This window comes from Galeopterus variegatus, unplaced genomic scaffold, assembly GCF_000696425.1.
Source record: "Galeopterus variegatus unplaced genomic scaffold, G_variegatus-3.0.2 Scaffold1963, whole genome shotgun sequence".
NCBI lineage: Eukaryota > Metazoa > Chordata > Mammalia > Dermoptera > Cynocephalidae > Galeopterus > Galeopterus variegatus.
This window is the reverse complement of record NW_007728074.1, coordinates 303,146-309,145: the sequence shown is the minus strand read 5'-3', so window position 1 is coordinate 309,145 and position 6,000 is coordinate 303,146.

The window sequence follows — 6,000 nt, the reverse complement described above, 5'->3', positions numbered from 1 at the left end:
TCACTCTGGCAATAGTCATACAAAAGTTGAAAGACATTGATCACAGGCCACATCCCTGCTTAAAACCCTTCACGTCCATTCCACCTCAACTCAAATAACCTTCCTGCCCAAAAAGTCTTTTTTTTTTTATCTGTTCACCTGCCTGGTGCTAGGTACTGCTGGGCTACACACAGGAGATGCAGGGATAAGTAAAACACATCCCTGCACTTTGTTCACACTAAGTGGAAGAGACAGATCACCAAATTAGCATCTAAAAATAGAAATTCAAGTGTTTGTCTATCCATGATCTCTTCTCAATCCTGGGAAGCGCCCCCACATTTACTTTGAAAGACACTGTATCTCTCCTACCCTACATAGTTCTGGCAGGACAGTTAATTACAGAACCAATCCCCTGGCCATAAGTGAAAGCATATGATCTAAGCCTGACAATTATAATGTCTAATACTCTTGGTCTGAGTACTGGCCCAGGGATAGGCATGTGACTCAGGACAATAAAAGAAGAATCTTTCCACGGGCTTTCATATATGCGTAAATCCAGAGAGAGAGAAGCTCTCTTTTTTGCCCTGTGCACCATCATGTGATGCCACAGTTGCTTGTAACTGTCTTCCTGCACATAAAGGCATGCAAGAATGACAGAAGTTGAGGCAACAGACATATGTCAACAGACAGACCTGACACTATTCAAGTGCTGGATGAGTCACACTGAGGCCAACTCCATTACTGCCTTTCTGCAGTTTGGTTACAGGAACAAATACTTTTGTGTTTTGTATTTTTCTTTTTTTTTTTTTTTTTTTTTTTTTTTGAGTATCTAAATATCATCCTTTATTTTCTCACCCTCCACACTGCCCTTTTATTGCCCCTCACAGAAGCAATCACAACCAGTAGGGTTTATTCTCCTTTAAAGAAGTGATCCAAACCTCTAATCCACTCTGCAGCAAGAAGCAGCAAATTGGTTAGCTCTTGCTCTCCCTTTGGTGATGGGGAATACCAAAATTTTTGACTGTGAAAGTCATCCATCAAAATTTTTAATTTTTTCATTCTAAATATTTTTCAACGTACCTATAAAAACCAAACTCCAAAAATAACTCTCTGGTTCACTTTCACAAACCATTTCTGCAGGACAAATTCCTTCTCATGATTTCTTACCCTCAGCTCCAGAGCTGAGCTCACGTTTTCCCCAAACCAACTACAGGTCTGCTATTAACAGCCTTTTCTTCTCCTAAACAGACATCTAAAACTGGAGGCCTCATTTACAGGCCTCCTGTTAAAAAGCAGCAGAATTTAGCCTCATGGGCAGCACCCAAACCCCAAAATCTTACACATGCTCTTACTGCCAGTATCTGAGCCAGCTCTCGAGAGCTGGTGACACTGAATTCCATGAGTCCTCTTTGCATACCTCCAATATGTTAGGGTGGCCCCATCTTCATGTATTTGAGACACCTCAGAGAAATTTAATCATTTGCTTCCAACCATACAGCAATCTATGAAAGGTGGAAGTAGGAACACCAGACTTCCAATTCTCCAACAATGCTTAACTCTTCCCTCACATAAAAATGCTCCAGTAAAGTGAGCAAAATCCATATGGCAATAAACCCTTAAGAGTTTAACAGGTTGGGCCGGCCCGGTGGCGCACTGGAGAGTGCGCTGCTTGGAAGCACGGCGGCGCTCCCGCCGAGGGTTCGGATCCCATGTGGAGACCGGTTCCCACTCACTGGCTGAGCGCGGTGCGGGCGCAACACCGAGGGTTGCGATCCCACTACCGGTCAATAAAAAAGACAAAAAGAAAAAAAAAAAAAAAAAGAGTTTAACAGGTCTATGACAAGCCAAGCCAGTAATACCACTTTAACACCATCCTTTCATTAAACCTTATGCTGACTATTTCCTTATCTCACAAGGTGGAGGAACAGCAATATTTAGCATCAGTATTAGTCCTCCCATGAAAGCACCAGTATTTTCCTCCCAAAGCCCAATTCACACATGGATTACTGAAGTTAGGTAGAAAATACTAATTATTTGAAATGGTTTAAGTTTAAACGAAGTTCAAATGCGGCAGTCCTTGTTTTTGATTTTCTGTCATGAGTACAGAAATAACACAATTTGAAATAAATAAGACATAACAGTCCCAAGTAGGATTTACTCTGTATAGCTAAATTCTTTAAAATTACATACAGTATATAAATATATCATTTTTAAAAAGCTTTTATCACTTGTGATAATTTTATTTGACAACTTGACTGGGCCATGGGATGTGCAGGTATCTGATTAAACATTATTTCTAGTTGTGTCTGTGAGGGTGTTTCCAGAAGAGATTAGCATTTGAAATCGGTGGATTAACTAAAGCAGATGGCCCTTCCCAATATGAGTGGGCATCATCCAATCCACTGAGGACCTGAATAAAACAAAAAGGTGGAGAAGATTAAATTTGCTCTCTTACTGCTTGAGCTGGGACATCGATCTTCTCCTGCCCTTGGAGCTTCTGATTCTCGGGACTTCAGACTCAAACTGGAATGTACACCATCAAATCTTGGGCTCTCAGACCTTCAAAGTACACTACTGGCTTTCCTGGGTCTCCAGCTTATAGAGGGAAGATCATGGGACTTCTCAGCCTTCATAATCATATGAGTCAATAGCTTATAATAAATCTCTTTCTGTATATCTCTACCTGTATTTTTATATATCTCCTATTGGTTTTGTTTCCCTGGAAAACAAAATATACCACGTGTTATTATTTTATTTTTACTAGATTTTTTAATGACTTAGACCCATTACAAATGGATGATTGGCCCAGGCTCTGAGTTCCTGGTAGCTGAGGAAAAAAGGTAAACATAATCAGCTGACTATTTCTCATTATCTTTATGCACCATATGGGGAAAAATGGACTAAAATAATTCAAGGACAACTAGGTGGATTCTAAACTGACTGGAAGACCTCCACCAAAGGACGCCAATTGCCAGCTCCATCACATCACCTGGACAGGGACTCCCTGTGAATCTTTCCCTCCAGTACTGTGTGAGGAAGGTGTGGCAGGCATGCAATTTTGGCCTGTAGGTGACCAGACACTGGGAGGAGCAGGCAGACAACTGCATGACAGAATAATAATAGAACACGATCTTGACAGGCCAGAGCAAATGAGCTGAATCTAACAAAATAAAATTAAACAAGAACAAATATTAAGCGCTTTTCTTAGGTCAGAAAAAAAACTATGGCATACACCCAGGATGGATGAGATATAGCGAACCAGCCACTTAAAAACAGAAAAAAGAATGTTCTACAGTGTTAAGCTGAAAACATGCCATTAAAAAACAAAACAAAAAAAGTTTTTTGGTGCAATTTTTGTCTCCTAAACAAGGGATATAATTGTCCTATTATATACTGAGATTACTAGTTTACTTTTGAAATTAGATTCTGGGTACCCTACTTTCTTTCTAAGGAAGAAAGAGTATATGCCAACATTAAAAATAATTTTTGAAAAAGCAAAGTAATCACCAGTAAGCTCCTCCACCTAACACAGCTATTCCCACTGCGTGCATATGATTTTTCATATTGCAAGGTACACTTTTAAGTGAATATACAGGAGAAAATAAATAGAATAAACATACACGAACTGGACTGCATTTAGAAGAGAGTAGCCAGAGCATTTTATGAACTCTGAACGATGCATTTCTGAAGAGTACTTGAACAAGACAGGGAGTTTAATTTTATGGTGAGACGGTTCATAATAACCTCCTCAAATATCTGAAGGGTTGACAAGAAATCTTTTTTCTTATTGTAAAGCAAGATTGAGTTGAACTTGGTCACGTGCAATCAAGAACCTAAACTAGTCCAAACTAGATGTCAAAAAGCTTCTCGAAGCGCGCGCGGTGTGTGTGTGTGTGTGTAGGTAAGGAAGGAAGGGAGTTAAATAGTAATAGTCTACATATGAAGTAACACGTGTAAAATCCTTCACACAAAATTATACAGTTTTCATTCCTGTACTACTAAAATGGATCTGACAAACTGTAGAAAATTATCTAAAACACATTTCCTTATAAATGAAATTTCAGTGTCACCCATTTTTCAGACATTTAAGCCACTTAAAAAAAATTAAATCTCCAAATAAAATAACTTCTCCACCTCCTCTCCATTTTTGAGAGTTCCTGGAACTTGCTTCCGTGTCCTGATTGATGCATATGCTCTCAGCTGCTCAGGGCTTCTCCACAATTTCTTCAGGTAACCTCATTATCATCCCTCCATGCTGTACCAGTTTTTGCCACTTTGCATTGTCCTGCAATATGGATATAGTACTCCCTTCACTCCCAAAAGCAGGTAGTATAAAGTTGTAGCAGTAAAACAAAGCCTTACTGAATGGGTGTTTAAGTGTAGGGAATTATAATGAAAAAGAAAACTTAATACTCAATATAAGATATTAATGCTCCTAAAATGTATTGGCCAAACCCATAACATGGAGTCCCTTTGGGGATTCCTCTTCAGCTCCCTTACTGTTATGCACTGGAGAGTCCTAGGGCACAGACCCTGGACCACTTTTCTACTTACACTTAACTCTCTTGGTGATATCATCTAGTTTCATTACTTTACATCTGTGTGCTAGTGACTCCCAAATTTTGATCTCCAACCTGGATCTCTCCCCTGAATTCCAGACTCAAAAATACATGTGCCTATTTGGCATTTCTAGTTGGGATATTTTACAGGCATTTCAAAAGTTACATGTCCTAAAATGAATTTCTCATCTTCCCCTAAAAACATGTGCCAGTCACAATCTGCCTCTTGTCATTTAATGGACCCTTCATCCTTCCTTGCTCAGGCCAAATCCTGGGGTCATCCCTGGCTACTCCCTTTTTCTCAAACTCACATTTCATCCATTTGTAAATCCTGTGGCCTAACAAAAAAACAACCAGACTTCAACTTCTCAACAACTCTACAAGCACTACCGTAATCCAAATTGTTGTCATCTCACCTGAAAACTTTTTTTTATTATTATTAGCATATTCATTATTACAAATCTTGTTTCTTTATGTTCCTCCCCCAACCTCCTCCCTCCTTCCCATCTCCAGTAACCTTAGGTTTGTTCTCTCCTTCTGAAAGTTCAATAAATTGTGATCTTTTCTTTCTTTCTCTCTCTTTCCTCTCTTTCTTAGCTACCAATTCAAAAGCTTTCTAACAAGTTCTTTGTATCAGCTTTTACTCTAATTTAGGCATAGTCTGTTCTCAACATTCAGTACAGCAACCAATGTGATTCTGCTAAAATACAAGAGCATGCTACTCACCTGCTCAAAACCTTTCTATCATAGGTAAAAATGAGTTATCACGAGGGCCTCCAAGGCCCTTGTGATCTGGTTTCCCATAACCTCTCTGACCTCATCTCCCTTCACTCACCATGACCGTGCCATACCCATCTCCTTACTGTTCTTCCTACATAACAGGCACACTTCCTCTCAAACCATTGCACTTGCTATTTCTCTACTTGGAACATGGACCCCAGATATCCGGATGGTCTGCTTTCTTATCTCCTTCACATCTTTTCTTCAATGTCCCAGACCACACTATTTAAAATTATAACACCTTACCCATACCACTCTTATTTCTCTTCTCAGCTTATTTTTCTTCTGAGCACTTATTACTTTCTAACATACTATACTATTTCCTTATTTATTTTATTGTCTGTCTCCCTCAGTTCGAATGGAGGCTTGTAAATGCACAAATATATCCTTAGCATCTAAAACTGCTGGCACATAGTGCCAATAAACACTTGTTGAATAAAATGAGTAAGTTTGTGCGATTCCTTCTCCCCATACCTCTCTGCCACCCTCTTCTCTCAGTTCCAAAGTCCCACAGTCCCTTTCTCCAGCATCACCCCCTCCACAGAATATAACTAATTAAGAAAGTAACTTTTCTATCTAAGGAAAATACCTCTCTTATTTCATTATGCAGAGTAGTTTCACTCCTTTATTCTAATTCCTCTGTAACCAAAGCCTTTCTCCAAGCACAGATGCCTTCCTCCAA